Source organism: Equus caballus, chromosome 3 (genome assembly GCF_041296265.1).
Source record: "Equus caballus isolate H_3958 breed thoroughbred chromosome 3, TB-T2T, whole genome shotgun sequence".
Taxonomy (NCBI): domain Eukaryota; kingdom Metazoa; phylum Chordata; class Mammalia; order Perissodactyla; family Equidae; genus Equus; species Equus caballus.
The window spans coordinates 123,828,406-123,843,948 of record NC_091686.1 but is presented as its reverse complement, the minus strand read 5'-3'; the positions used below and the strand labels follow the sequence as shown (position 1 = coordinate 123,843,948).

The 15,543-nt window shown below is 52.3% G+C and overlaps 1 protein-coding gene across 7 annotated transcripts in view; it reads right to left on the bottom strand.

The window, feature by feature from the left end:
* The window catches only part of ZFYVE28 (zinc finger FYVE-type containing 28), a 121,114-nt gene that overhangs the window by 104,200 nt on the left and 1,371 nt on the right, over window positions 1-15,543 (bottom strand). The window lies entirely within an intron of this gene.

Below are 15,543 nucleotides of genomic sequence, written 5' to 3'. Positions count from 1 at the left end.
CTACATGAAAGGCCTTGTGGTTAAGTACTTGTATATGTTATTGGTCCAGGGTGGAAAGTTTGGAAACATCAAACAACACCATACAACTTCCTTGAAGTTAACTATGTGGTGCACACACACACACACACAGCTAATCTCTTTGCACGTTATCAGTTTGGCTGCTAAAATACAGACACTTGAGCAGCAGCGACTCTATAGCAACGTGGTCCCAGACCACCTCGGGAGTGAGCATCCCCAAGGTCACCGCCACCCCAGGCTCTGCTGGAGTGAGCGAGTCCAGACGACACAGCAAAGCTGTTTACTGTGATTGGTGGATGCCCTGCTTGTCCACCAAGGACTGAAGGTGGCTGCCGTCCCACGTGCCCTGAGAACCTGGCCAATAGCAGCACAGCTGAGCACAGACAGAAACGGAAATGTCACCTGGGGAAGTAGACCAGGCATGGCTCCGTCACTTGGTCATAGCGGTCACATGACTAGGGCACCCATCAGGGTTCCCTGCCACCTGCTCGGGCTGTGCCCACAGACACCGATTCTCCCACAGTTCAGGGCTCTGAGGAGAATCTGCTCCAGGCCTGTCTCCTGGTTGCTGGCATCTTTGGCGTCCCTTGGTTTGTAGATGCATCACCCTACCTCTGCCTTCATCTTCACGTGGCGTTCCCCCTCTGCGCGTGTCTGTGCCCAAATTTCCCCTTTCCACGAGGACACAGTTGTACTGGATCAGGGCCCACCCCAATGACTACATTTTTACTAGATTATCTGTAAAGACCCTCTCTCCAAATAAGGTCATATTCATAGGTACGGGAGTTAGGACTTGAACTATCTTTTGTGGGGACACAATCTAACCTATAACACTGGTTATGCAGACCCTAAAACATCAGGGTGGCACTCATGTCCCCAACCTTGGGGGAATGGAATCTTACTTTAAGGACCACTGAAAGCCTGAGCTTCGAGCCTGGTCCCTCTAAACCACAGGGGTAGTCTTCACTAAACTCCACTGGTGATGACTCGGCCTCACCCTGTGTTCCTCCCAAGTGGCTCTGTGATTCAGGGCCAAGGAAGAGAGGTCCCGCAGCAGGGACTGTCAAAGGATAACACTGCCTGTCCTCCGGGCTGCCTTCTGTCCAAAGTGGCCAGAAAGTGAGTGCCCCCTTGCGATCCTCAGCTGACGTCCTGCCTTCTGCCCCTCCCACCCCTCACGGCCCCTGCCCACCAGGGTCTACCCTGCAAACCTCTAAGGTTGGATCTGAGTCCCAGGTTCCGCCAGGATCTCTTCATAAACCGGCTCCAAAGCCCACATGAGTCTAAAGGTGGGTCCTGGCCCAAGACCCGGGCTGCATAGTCCCCTCACCCCGCCTGATGAGAAAGACCCTTTAGACAAAGCCTCCTGAAGACAGATCCGTGCAGGTGACAGCCAGCCCACTGTGGCCTCCCGATGCTCTGTCTTCTCAAGAGACATACATGAACACAGCAAGATGGTGTAGGCCACTGGGGGGAAATGGTACCAGGCAGAGGGACTTGCTCAGCTCGTACATGTGACCAGTGACACTAGAGCCCCCAGTGCCTGTGACAGTGAGGGGTCAGCGGGTGTCAGTTTCCCTCCACGCGGACAACAAGCCTCCTCAGCAGAGGACAGTGAGTCTCCCATCCACGGGGCACTGGGCAGAGTGCTGCCTCCACCTATGAGTTCGCTTCACCCTGGGACAGCCCCACAGGGTGGGTGGGGTCCCCCTACCTCGCCCCTGCTCCCCGTCCCCTCCCCATCTTCAGCGAGGCCCCAGGGTCACCAGCTGCTTTGGGGCTTGGACTTGGAACGTAAGCCTGGTGCCTGCAGTGCCAGGGCCTTTCCTCTGCGGGCCCTGCCCCCCACATCGGGCATCCCTCACAGCTGGGCCTGCCCCACTCCTGCCCCCATTTTCCAGGATCAGGGAGAGGAGGGGCTGCTTCCAGGGGTCTCTTCTGCACCCTCTGCTCAGCTACAACCCCCAAAACCCCGGATGGGTCAACAGGCCTTAATGCAACAGATCAAGCAACAATGGCAAAAACTAGCAGGTGAAATTCTCAGGCCAGGACTGTTGACAAGGAAAACACAGCTCTGGCGATGCTTTTTTATCATCGGAATTATACAAAGCCTGTTTAAAAGGGTCCCTCGGGAAGACAGCTAGGAAGCAACACAAGAAAGAGGAGAAAGCAGGTGGAAATGTGTTAAATAGTTGTGAAACAATACTATTTAAAACAAGTGTCAATGAAAAGGATTAGAAGGGAATATTAAAAATGGTAGTGGTGTACAGACTAATAAGTTTATGGTTAATTTCCAACTCTATTTACCAATATCTAATGATATAACATTTCCATAATTTAATCTCACTTTACTTTCAATCAGCCTCTTATATTAAAAATCGGGACAGCTGCTCAGGTTGCTGAGCCCGTGGCCAGGCCCGTGCCCACCAAGGCCACTCCTGCTGGCTCAGACCCCAATGCCACCGTCAGCTGGGGTCTTCACGTGCCCTCAGAAACGAGATCCCCAGGGGGAGTCTCCCACGAGGCTAGCATGTTGCCGCTGCCACACCACCAGCCACGTTGGAGGAAAGTCAGAACACATCTTGTTCCTCTCTGACTCCTCACAGACACTGGACAAAGCTTGTCCTCTCTGGACGGTCACTCAACAGCCCCACTGCCCTGTGGCCCAGGCCTGTGCGGCCACCTCGGCTGCCCTAAGCTCCACTCTAACAGGGGCTCAGGAGGGATCTGAGACAGGCATAGGATGTCACCACTCCCATTCAGGGGACCTTGCCACTGCCCCACGAGTGGGGTATGAGAAAGATACAATCGAGCAGAGGGACACCAGCACACCCTATACTTACTGGTCCATGAAGGATTCACAGAGCACAGCTCCGGGTGAGACCAGGGGATGGGGGGTTGGGAGGGCACAGCCCATCTTGGAAGACCTCCCCAGGCCTGTGTTCTCAAGGAGTTTGTCTTGGTTTACGAGCATAGAGAAGTGGGGGTCCCATCAGGACACCCTGTTCACCTGGGCTGGGGTGGCCCAAAGGCCAGGGCACACAGGCCAAACATAGGTCCTCCATCTGGTTGCCCGACGGTTCGTGTAGGCCCCACCCACCCTCCTCCAAGACCCATTTGTCAAGAACCACAACAGGGAAAACAGTCTAGTGGCTCCTCAAACAGTGAGACACAGAGTTGCCATGTGATCCAGCAACTCTGCTCTGGGTATCTACCCCGAGAATGAAAACGTGTCCACACACAAACGTGCACACGTGTGTTCACAGCAGCCTTATTCACAACAGCCAAAGGCAGAAACAGCCCACATGTCCATCGATGGATGAAGGACAAACAAAAGGCAGCCTATCCATACAATGGAATATTCTTCATCTTTAAAAAGGAAATTGTGACACATGCTACAACATGGAGGAAACCCAAGAGTGAAAGAAGCCAGACACAAAAAGCCCCACGTTGCATGGTTCCTTCTATATGAAATATCCAGAACAGGCAATGCATAGGGACAGAAGGCAGATGAGGCGTTACCAGGGGCTGGGACGGGGGACGGGGACTCATTACATAGTGGACACAGGTGGTGGAAAGTTGTGTAACTAGGGAAAGCTGGTGGCTGCACGACACTGTGAATACACTAATACACTTTAAAATGGCTAACTGTAGGGGCTGGCCCCGTGGCCGAGTGGTTAAGTTCGCACCCTCCACTGCAGGCGGCCCAGTGTTTCATTGGTTTGAATCCTGGGCGCGGACATGGCACTGCTCATCAAACCACGCTGAGGCAGCGTCCCACATGCCACAGCTAGAAGGACCCACAACGAAGAATATATAACTATGTACTGGGGGGCTTTGGGGAGAAAAAGGAAAAAATAAAATCTTTAAAAAAAATTTAAAAAATAAATAAAATGGCTAACTGTATCTTAGGTGAATGTCATCTAATCTCTAAAAAAACGAAAAACATATATAACAACTACGACAACCACAAAAACCACTACAACAGGCCTCATCAACAAGCCAGTTTTGTGCCCAAAAGCACATCCTTGGGAAAGCTCCAGGGTGAGCCCCAGACAGTAGGGGCTAGGCCACAGGCACAGGTCCAGCCGCTCTGGGTCTGGGTCCTGGGGGGGAAGTCACGTGTCCTCCCGCCCTCTAACACTATGTGCTGTGCAGGGAAGACAAGTGATGTCTCATGTGACCCTGCCACTTGCCTTTTTGGTTTTGTCCCCATGGTGAGGCAGGGCTTCCAACCCAATCCTTGACTATTTTAGAATGATCTGGAGCACAACTGGACCAAGTTTGAGTAGACCAAGGAGACATCCCCCAAGTTCAAACACCTGTCAGAGGTTGCACATCGATCACGTCGACTCGTCCCCCTCTGGTGCACCGAGGGGCCGCAGGGCACAGGCTGCATCGGCCTCTGCAAGGACTGGACTGTAACCTTGGGTGGGTGGGTCAGGCCCTGACTCCGTGGTCTTGGTCAGACGGAAGAGGCCAGCAGGCAGGAGGCGGGCCCCAGTGCCCATTGTCTCTGGGACCTGCTGGCACTTGGAGTGGTAAGAAGGGGCAACCAGATGGTGCCCAAGGTGTGACATCTGGGGCCAGAACAGCATCTCTCGGTCATGTCATTTTCCCTTGACCTGGCCCTCTTGGCTCTCTCACAGCAGTTTCAAAATGCCCCCTAGACAGGGCGGCCGCAGATCTCGGGTGCAGCCGTGCCGCAGGGCTCTCGGGGTGTGCCAGGGGAGCAGCTGGCACCAGGGAAGCACTGCCGCAGAGGCCTCGGCCCTTTCGCTGCCTTTCCACTTCTGCACCCACCTCCCTGCCAGGTGCTCCCCTGTCTGTGAAGATCAGGCCGTGAGTCAGGCGTTCTCAGAGACCGTTCTCAGCCTGACCAAGGCCTCTCTGGGGGCCCACATGTCTTCTTACCGGCCCTCACTGGGGCAGCTCCCTGGACCCTGGGCAGGTCTGCCCAGCAGGCTGCGGACTCCCTGCAGCTACGCGGATAGCCGGGGCCCTCCCAGGACCGTGGCTGGGCCTGCAGTCACAGTGCTGGGAGAGGCTCCCCAGACACTGCCGGAGCCTCAGCCTGGCCTGGCCCCAGGGCCAAATGGTGAAGGTTTGGACACAGGCTCTCTGTGTGGCACTTGGGGCCAGGGATTCCTGGGGGCACTGGTTCCTAGTCTGGGAGGGTTCATTGCTGGGAAAACAACCCACAGCGAGTGCACCATCTGGTGTCCGCAAGTGTGCCTGGCCAGCGATGCAACGGAGTGTGTGAGGCCAGCGGTCACAGCATTGGAGTAGGGTCCCTGCACCCCTCGCTGCCAGCCTCTCTAGGGCTTGGTCCCAGACAGAACTGCCCCACAAGGCCAGATCCAACGGTTCCCAGCTCATTGGAGCCGTGGCGGGCTCGACTAGGAGGACAGCTGTGGAGCGAGGCCACCCACTGCTGGGGGCTGGTGCCCAGCTGCAGGGGCAGGAAGGCAGCCCGCAGGTCTTCTGAAGGGCTCTGCGTTCAGCTAAAACTTGGAGTCTGGTCAACAATGACCCCACAGAGAGCATGTCTGTCACCACCTAACAGGTGGGGGAGACTGAGGCCTGGAGAGGAGAGCTGGAGCTCAGACCCGGGTCCCTGAGCCTGAGTCCTGGGCTTGTTTCCACCCACAGCCACACAATCCCGAGGCAAAGCTGGGCCCTGGGCAGGCAGACTTCTCCTAACAGTATGGCAGGCTTCTCAGGGCTCATGTGCAGGGTGAGGAGGCGGTCCCACAAGGACGAGGCCACCAGAAAGCCATGCATCCCAGGATGTGTGGCTGCTCACCACACCCTCATCTCCAAGCTGAGACAAAAGCCTAAAATTTTCAAGACCACAAAAGAATGTAACAGACACTGAGTGGGCTGCAATGTCCTAGGTCTAAGACGTCCGCCACATTCAAGGGTCCTGTCCTGAGACCATGTGAGACCACCTTTTCCTCTACCACACGGAGGCTTCCTGTGCATGACCTCAAACAGGGGGAAGAAAACAACCCCCAAATTCACCCCCGATTACACAATGCTGCAGTCAGTCCGACAGACACTTACTAAGCATTGCCAGATGTCAGACCAGCATAGCCCTTCAAGAAGCCCTGGGTCTTGGGGCCGGCCCCGTGGCCGAGTGGTTAAGTTTGCACGCTCCACTGCAGGCGGCCCAGTGTTTCATTGGTTTGAATCCTGGGCGCAGACATGGCACTGCTCATCAAACCACACTGAGGCAGCATCCCACATGCCACAACTAGAAGGACCCACAACGAAGAATATACAACTATGTACCGGGGGGCTTTGGGGAGAAAAAGGAAAAAATAAAATCTTTAAAAAAAAAAAAAAAAGAAGCAGCCCTGGGTCTGACAGGGAGGCGGAGGGGTCAGCACCAGTAAGAGGTAATCGAGGGAGCTGAGAGGGGACGCCACGACACTTGCCCAGATGCACCTCCAGAATTGAAGGGCCATCCCTGCTCCGGAGGCCTCGGGTCGGCTGAGACCTCTGTTGACACTGTATCATGACCCAGCCTCTCCCTTTGCCCAATTTCCCTCTCACCTCCTCTTCTCCCAAAAGGCCTCCCCAACAAACCAGCAGGCAAACCCTCCCTCGGGGAGCCTGCCTCTGGCTTCCTCCAACAGGCCTCTCTGCTGAGGGAGAACCAGGTGCAGCCTGGCCTCAGAGCCCCTCAGCGGCAGCCTACCCACTCACGCTGAGAGCTCCCCTCCCGGTGTTTGCCTGGACATTGTTTTCTGTGCCTTTCCTTCCAACCACTCCACAAAGCTGTTTAACGGGCGTCCCCAGTGCATCTGTTGTGACTTTGAAATTCAATCCAAGTGGCTCTGCCTTTGAGCAGGTGGGCTTGCTCACTTTGTGTTTCCTGAGACTGCCCAGATACTTGTGTTGTTTCTACAGCTTTATTTTTTGCTTTTTATTTACTGCGCCTTTGCTCTGCTGCCTCTCCTTTGCTCCTTCAATTGGCTTCGCTTCCTCGTCTTTATTCTCCTTTTCCCTCTCCTGATCTGGAAGGTGTTCCCCCTGGGCGGACTCACATACTTAACTGGTGGTCTGAAGTCAGCAAACACCTCAAGCCTCATCCTGAACCACCAGAGACCTCAGAGCCACCTTGCTTCCAGGGGTCACTGTCCAGGATTTCTAGGCACCTTGTTTTGGAGGCTCCTCTTGCCAAAGTCGCTTCTTCTCCTTATGTCATGCAGTCGCTGCTACCTGGATTTGGCCACAGGCTCAGCGACATCTTCCCACCTGCTTCCTGCCTCCCACTCCTTCCTCCTGACTTTGATTTTGCTCTTGGAGCACATCTTCCAGGACTTCTTCAGCAAGGACTGGGAGCAGTTACTTTTCTGTCTTCGTTAAAACCGTCTTTCATTCCACTCGCCTCTGGGGCAGTAGCCTGGCTAAGTCCCACGCTCCACTGGGAGTCAGCTCCCTCTGGTCGTGAAGGATCTCCCTCCACGGTCCTCCAGGCCTCAAGTCTGCAGCTCATCCACTGAGGTCCCTGCTGGGCCCCTGAGATGCCGGTGTTCTGCAGTCCACCCTGATGTGTCCGGCTGTATTCACCACCATTGATCCCGCTGGGGCCTGGGGCTTCCTGAACCTGAACACGCATCAACTCAGGAAACTTCTCAGCCCTGAGCTGAAAATGGCCTCCCCCTTCCCCAGCCTCTCTCCTGGAAGTCCCATCAGAAGCACCTGAACCCCCTCATCCCATCCTCCGTGTCTCCGAGTCTCTCAGAGACATTCCTGGGGGCGGGTTTTAGTTTCTAGTCTTTAAATTCAATTACTATCTTTTTCATTTCTGGGAGTCCCACTGGCTTTTGTTTAAAAGGGGTTTGGCATTGCTGTGTGAATGACATTCCCCACCTCTTGGACTGTTCCAAACCCACCCGTCAGTCTCCCCGTCATCACTTCCATTATCCCCTGTTGTTTGCTGCCTCCTGCTCAGGGGAAACCACTTTCTCATGAGTTTTGCACCTTTTCACCAGGAACTCCACCTCACAGGTGCAGCAGGAGGGCCCCTCTGGGACAGCTTAGTTTTATTCTGCCAGGCACCCAGGTGACTCAGCACCAACGGGGTGAAGCAGGGCGTAGCATTTTCCTAGCCCTGCCACCAAGGGCACAGCTTTATGTGGGGGTCCCTCTAAGCTGCTCTGGCTGGAGCTCAAAGCCTGACCCAGCCCTGGCCCCACCATCCCCACCATCCCTTCCCCCATCCTCCCCACGCCTCATGCCCTGGCCACCTTGAGGAGCGCTCCCAGGAGCAGCATTTCCCCCGTCCCCGTACACCACCGAAAAGTGGAGTTGACGGCCCCTCTCCGTGATCAGGGGCTGGTTCTGTGGGTACCATGGAGGAGATGCTGTGGGGCTTCTGAGCTGGGCCTCAGAACACCAAGCCCCTCAAGAAATGTGGTCCTGAGCGTCTTTTTACTCTGCTGCAAAACATCTTTTCCCTTGATTATCTCAAAAAATACTAAAATTCTTTTTTTATTGAGGTGAAATTCACACAATATACAATTGACCATTTTAAAATGTGCAATTCAGTGGCATTTAGTGAATTCACAATGTTGTCCAATCATCTTCTCTCTCTAGTTTTAAAACTTTTTCATTGCCCCTACAGGAAATTCCATTCCTTTTAGCACTCACTTCCCATTCTCTGCCCCTAGCCCCTGGCAACCACTAATCTACTTTCTTTCTCTCTGAATTTGCCTATTCTGGACATTTCGTATAAATGGAATCATACAGCTTTTGTCCTTTTGTATCTGGCTTCTTTATACTTAGCATAATGTTTTCAAGGCTCATCCATGTTGTAGCATGTATCATTCTTTTTCATGGCTGAGTAATATTCCATCGTGTGGATCTATCACATTTTATTTATTCATTCACTGTTGATGGACATTTGGGCTGTTTCCACCTTCTGGCTATTATAAATAATGTTGCTATGAACATGTGTGTACAATTCTTAAATGTATCTGACATTTAAGTAGTTGATTCTGCTTCTAGACTTTTTTATAATTACAATGTCCCTAAAAACAATTGGAAACATTCCCAAAAACTGAAAATCCAAAGAAAAAATTACTGCTCTAATGACACATCCCCACAGTAGGTGTCCTAACCCATTTTCCCCAAGAACTCAGTGTACAATAGTTGATGGGGAGTGGGGGAGGTCAGGGGAAAAGTGTCAGTTGGGACAAACCCTGCCTTGGCAGAGACTTACAGAGCCCCCCATGCAGAGCTCAAAAGACTCCCTCAGCCATGAAAGGACCCCCACTTGAAGTGCTCCCAACATCCCCCTGCCTCCACCCAGCATGAAAACAATGAGAAATGGAAGAGTTTCAAAATACTTACTGTAAGAAGGCAAAGACCATTCCATTCATCTTAACCAACAACTCTACATAAATTACCATAATATGAAATGTTCTATTTTACTTGTGCTTAATCTATTCAGATCAGTAAAAAAAAAAACAAAAAAAACCACCCATTCACTTTTGTCTTCCTCCTTCAAACACTTGAATTGTCCATCAATATCTCGGTTTCTTTGCAATCCGAATGAAAAGTACAAAAGGAATTGTTTCACCAAATGGGACTTATGTAAAAACTGATGACAGCTACAGTTCCTTCCTGCAGGAAATGCACAGCTCAGGATGGTGGTGCTCACGGGTTCCAGCTCTGGGGTGGAACGAGCATGAGTTCAAATCCTAGCTCTGCCTCTTCTTGGCTGTGAAGGCTCCAGTAGTTAAGATGCTATCTCTGAGACCTCATTTGTCAAATGGGGCACATTAGGATAGTCTAAACTTTAGCAAATATCCCCAAAACCTCAGCGCCTTAACCCATAGAGGTCTATCCCCCCAAGCTGTCCTTTACGCCTAGTTCCCTCCCCTTGAGCCTTCACCTCCCCATGGCCCTCAAGTCCTCTACTGGATCCTGAGCCTCCAGCCAAGGAACAAGGGACCAGGCCACAGGCTGGAGGAGGATGGCTCAAGAGGTTTGGGGGCTGGGCTGGACACGATAGACCCCACCGCTGCCCACACTGGCTGAAATTGAGCCCCAGGACTCTCACTCGGGAGGCAGGTACTCAAGCAATGAACAAGCACATAGCAGCATCTCTGCCCTGGGGGAGGGCGCAGGGGCAGCGTCATCATTATTCATCATCGTCATGATTTGTAACCAGGCCCAACAGCATACCAAGGGTGCCCTGAGTCAGGGTCTGTTCTCAGCACGCCATCAAAAAGAATGCGGGGGCAGGATGTACCTGTTGAGACACTTTCACTCTCAAAATGACCTGGTAGAAGTAACCGGAAGCCGCCAGGGCCCCTGGGACTCCACAGAATGTGCCGAGTATGGGTCTGTGTTAAGTCCACACCCTCTTACCCAACCTGCGAGTTCCACTGATATTGACAGTGGTCATCTGTTGAAGCATTACTATGAGCCTTTGTCAGAGATGGTCTCCTCAAATTCCACACAGCAGGTCCCATCACCCCCACCTGACAGATAGGGAAACTGAGGCATAGGGCTGGGCGGGGGGTGACAATCCCCACCCAGGCTCCATGGCGAGAGTCCCTGCTGCCCTGTCTGCACCTTCAATGCTGTTTAGACACATAAGCCATGGCAGGCAGCAAAGACTTAGGATAATAGAACATGGGAGAAATACTTAAAACCCACAACATTCCAGGTATTTATTTTTCTTTGAACTGGAATCAGCTCACCATTATTCATCTTTGCATGGGCACACAGCGCACCACTTAAGAACTGTGGCTACACGATGCTGTCAACTCAAACAAGACAAAACCACAATGACATCGAAAATTAACTCATTTATGAGCTCTTAGATGTGCATTTTCACACAGTTAAAACAAGCATATCTGGTGTTCTGGGAATTCCTGGAAGCTCTAGGAGAGGCACAAAAGCATCCTGAAATTACCCGTCTCTTTTTAAGGTCGAATGAAATTATCCAATGGGCTTCCCGTTCAGAGTCAGGGGCAGCACGACTGGGCCCTGGCTCCCTCCCCCCAACGCCACCGCCTGCTGGACGCCTGTACCAGATATCAATTAGGCGAAGCTTAAGACTCTCTGCCCACGACTCGCCCATTTAACAGAAAACACAGCACACACTTCCCGCAAACACACTGCTCTGACTGTAAAGCGCATACCCCTAAGCGATGACATCAGAGTTGGCACAGAGATTGATGCTCACCGTCTGTTTGCAGCTCAGCCTCTCCCTTGCCTTGCAAATGCCGGTGGCACAGGGTTAGGCTGCGAGGCCCCACACTCTCCCTCAGCCACAAACAGAAATACAGGAAAGCCTAGGAAATGAGATGTGAGCCACCCGCTGAGTCACTCCCTACCACACTGGGGCTAGCTTCTGCAAGCCATCTTCAGGGACACCCCCCTTCTCGGGCCTCCCCTTTGCCCACAGCCTGACAATGCTGATACATCTGAAGGAAGGCTCTCTGGGAGGGGCGGCCAGATCTGGCAGCACAGAGGGAGGAGCCCAGTGCTTCTGAATTCAGGGACGACAGGGACGGGTGCGCTGGGCCAGCCAAGCCTGCTCTGACTCAGCACTGCCGAGCATCCTTCCCAGGACTTCCCGGGTCCCCCTCCATGCCGGGCACCCACTAGGAGAGGGAGCTCAGCCCTGGCACAGCCTGTGCGGCCAGGCTTTCCGGAACACTGGCTTTCCAGTAGTTCACCTCAGAGAGAAATGTGCTGCTCCAAGGACGGCTTCAGCTGCAGCTGGGCACTCAGTTTATTTGCTGAAAACAAATCACTGAGCAGCCTGGCAAGAAGTTAACACTAAAATCTCAATCCCCTAGAACAGCGTCCATGCCCGGCACAGGGCTCTGACAAAGTACTATGAGGACAGCAGCTTATTTGCCAGGCGAGCAGAGCAGGGAAATCGAGGCACATGCTGGCGCTGCCCTCCCACAGGTCATGCTTCATGCAGACCCCGGGGCAGCAGGACCCAGGTTTTGGAAAGACCACCTGTCTCATTCATCTCACTCACCTCACTGCGACGCCCCCTCCCCGCCATGGCAAAGCCTCGCGGTTTGCTGACACCCTGGTTGCATTTCTCCAGGTCTCTGTCATCTGTCTGTGTTATTACCCCTCACCCGTGGCCACCGTCAGGAGCCCTGAGGGGACAATTGGGCTGCACATTGTCTATGCACATTGGGGGACCTGCAGACGCAAACCCAGGCCTTTCTCCCAGCCCTGGGGCCTGGTTTAAGTCCTGAAGGGCTCCCATCTGCCACTGCCCTTCTAGGTAACCTCCCTCCACCAGGTGGCCCAGCTACAGTGGGCAGGCCACTGACAGACAACTCCACACCCATTGCCAGGTGTCGGGACCCTGGAAACCGGGAGGGACCCTAGGCGGGGCTCTAGACCCCCAGCCAACTGAGACTGAGTTAACTGAACAGCCATGGCAGGAAGTCCTGTATGTAGCACTGCCAGGGTTCCACAAAACACCCCAGGGTGGGGGGTGCACCCCAGCACCCACAAAGCTCGAAGGGTTCCTCTTTCAAGAAGCATTTTACCCTGCAAGTTCCTCAGGCTTCTCTTTGAGAAGGCCATTCACCTCTGATCTGAACCCAGAATACTGACAGAAAGCTTCCAGATACATATCACTCAGTAAAGCACTGTATTTACAAGGAATGTTCCCCCACCAAGAGGGGGGAGAAAGAAAGTCAATGACCCACACCCCAAAAGTGGTTTGGGGGTGCAGACGAGAGAGCTCTTCACAGGGTGCAGGGCTGAGTGTGGTAATCACCCACCACATGGTAATCCCCATCCATCTGGACAGCATCACCCACCTCAAAGATGGAAAACACAAATTCATCCTGTACCATCATTATATGCTCTTTGATGATGCCAAGAAATCCTGGCCTAGTCCCATTCAGAGTCCCCCTCCCCCATGCCAGGATTTTACCCCTTAGCGCAGTCACCAGGGATCAACGAGAGAGTTACTATCTAGCAAGGAACACAAATATTAATATTTTTTGTTTCAAATGAAGACACAAACTATTCCAGAATGTTTCACCTTTCTAAAGTTAACTCTTGGAAAAAGCCTTCCCTAAACAAAAGCAAAAAAAATTATCTCACCCACACCACAGAGAAGGACAGGCTGATAAGCTGTTCTGCACACTGTCTTTTCCCTGCAGCGTCACAGTCCACATAATACTTACAAATCCTGAACACTTTACATGAAGAAAAATCACAGTGGTGTTTAAAAGATCACCCTAAAGAAAATACATGGAAATTTGAGCAGATGCATATGTCATTTTATGTTAAGCTACTGTATTATACATCAGGTTTTTTTTTTTTTACTCAATTTAGGTAGTTACTAATGATTCAGATATCAAAATTTTTAACTGTCATCTAAGAATATTTTAAAGCATTTCCAAATGCTTTTTAGAACTGCAAGAACAATGAGTATTTTTGGCTTCAGAATATTTTCCACTGCATTGTAATGAACAAGAAGCTCAGTGTTCAGTTTTAAACCAAAGCCGGGATTAAATCAAGAATGCAGTTTGAATTGTATATCTATCTAAATACAAAAGTGAAAAGAAGTCCCCATGGCAGGCAACCATCTCCAGAGACACATCCTCCCACAGCTAACACTTAACACTGCAATTCTTCCAAGCCCAGAATCTTCCCGGGACTGACTGTTTGCTCACTTGAGCCAAAATGTGTTAAGTTAGATAGGAAGGGGAAGCATAAAATTCAATTCCTAATCTGAGGCAAAGATCTAAGCTTTGGTTTGAAAAATGAAAAGCTCTTGGGGTAACCTAACATACTCCAACCCTTCAAGCAATCAAGATATTTAACTCCAAAGACAGATCTCAAACAAGGGACTGCCCAAGCTCAGACCACAGGGCACTGCTCCAAGCGAACACCACAGCCGGACACAAAGATCTCAGATGCAGAAGTGTCTCGTGTCCAGGGGTCAGGGACAAATATCAGACAACATGATGTGAGATGACAGTGGAGAAAAGGCGAGGACCAGACGAAACATTATTCCCTCCCTGCTCCTAATGCACACAGCTTTGGGCTGGGTCCCTTGGATTAGCTCATTCACCAGCTCCCACCTTGCTCTGGTTAGCCCCTGGAGTTTGCCTCGGAGGGGTGGCTGCCTGCTGAAGAAGGAAGACTAGGGACATGGTTCTCAATGGCTGGGCACAACCTCAAGAGCAGTATCACTGTCCACTTTGAAAGACTCTTCCCTAAGAAAGTCAAATATGGTATGAACTCATTCATAAACAGAAGAGAAAAACAACAACAAACACATTGAGACAGAGATTGAATTGGTGGTTACCAGAGGGGAAGAGGGGAGGGAGGTTACCAGAGGGGAAAGGGGTGACAGGGCACATGTGGGTGGTGATGGATGGTAGTCTTTGCGTGGTGAACGTGATGTAGTCTACACAGAAATTGAAATGTAATAACGTACACCCAAAATTTATATAATATTATAAACCAATGTTACCGCGATAAAAAAAGGCTCTTTCCCAAACTGAAACAGGCAGGGCCGCTGAAATTACTCAGCTATTGATAAAACAGAGAGTCCACAATTACTTTTCCTTCCCTTCTGCAATATGATACAGGAAGGTGATCCTGAAAGGATGCCTCTTTCACAGCCACACCTGGACAGAGGCGTCCCAGAGCCCCAGGACCCCTGACAAAAGTGTGTTTGGAGACACCAGAATGTTACCCGACCTGGGATATATTTCCTGCCCGCCCTCACCATTTGTCATTGAAAAAGTAACGCTGCTGCCCACCCCCAAAATGACCTTTTCACAAGTGGATTTGGTTTTTCCCTAACTGGTGACACAAGTCACACAAACAAAAAGCCACTCCTTGTACAGATATCCCATGCAGACTGCCACCTTCCCTGGCAACCTACACAGAGAGGCAGGCAGGACTGAGAGTGGCCTTGCGGGGGGCCACAGCCAGCAGAGGGCCAGGCAGAAGGTGGCCAAGGGCAGGGGGGCCCCAAACCACACGCAGCACCCGACTGAGCCACCACCAGCAATAAGTAGCTGCTACACGACAGCGAGGTCGGGAGCGCCAAGAGCCGCTGCACCAGGCAGAAAGAACCCAAATCCCCTCTGGGGGAGGCCAAGGCCGAGCAAGGGGCGGCCCCAGGCATCCTAAGGCCCCAACCAACGCTCGGAGAACTCTCCGATCAAAAGGCCACGAAGCACGAGCCCTTCGGGTCCCCAAGCTTTTCCCTGGACCTCGAGTGCCCATCTTCCAAACGGACCTGCTGCCTCTCCGAGTGGGCACCCCAGGAGGGCACGGATTTATGGAACCCCCTACCTGAGAGACCACCCACGGTGGGGGAGGGCAGCTGGAAAGCTGGATCCAGAAAAGCAACCTCGAAGGAGAGGCGGATTCCTTGGGTTGGTCAGCGACACTGCGGCCTTGGGTGTCCGAGGCGCCCAGACGCCTCGGCTGGCCCCGCTCGCGCTCTTGGTCGCCTCGGTGATCCCACCTGAGCCACAAGCCCTCACCCAA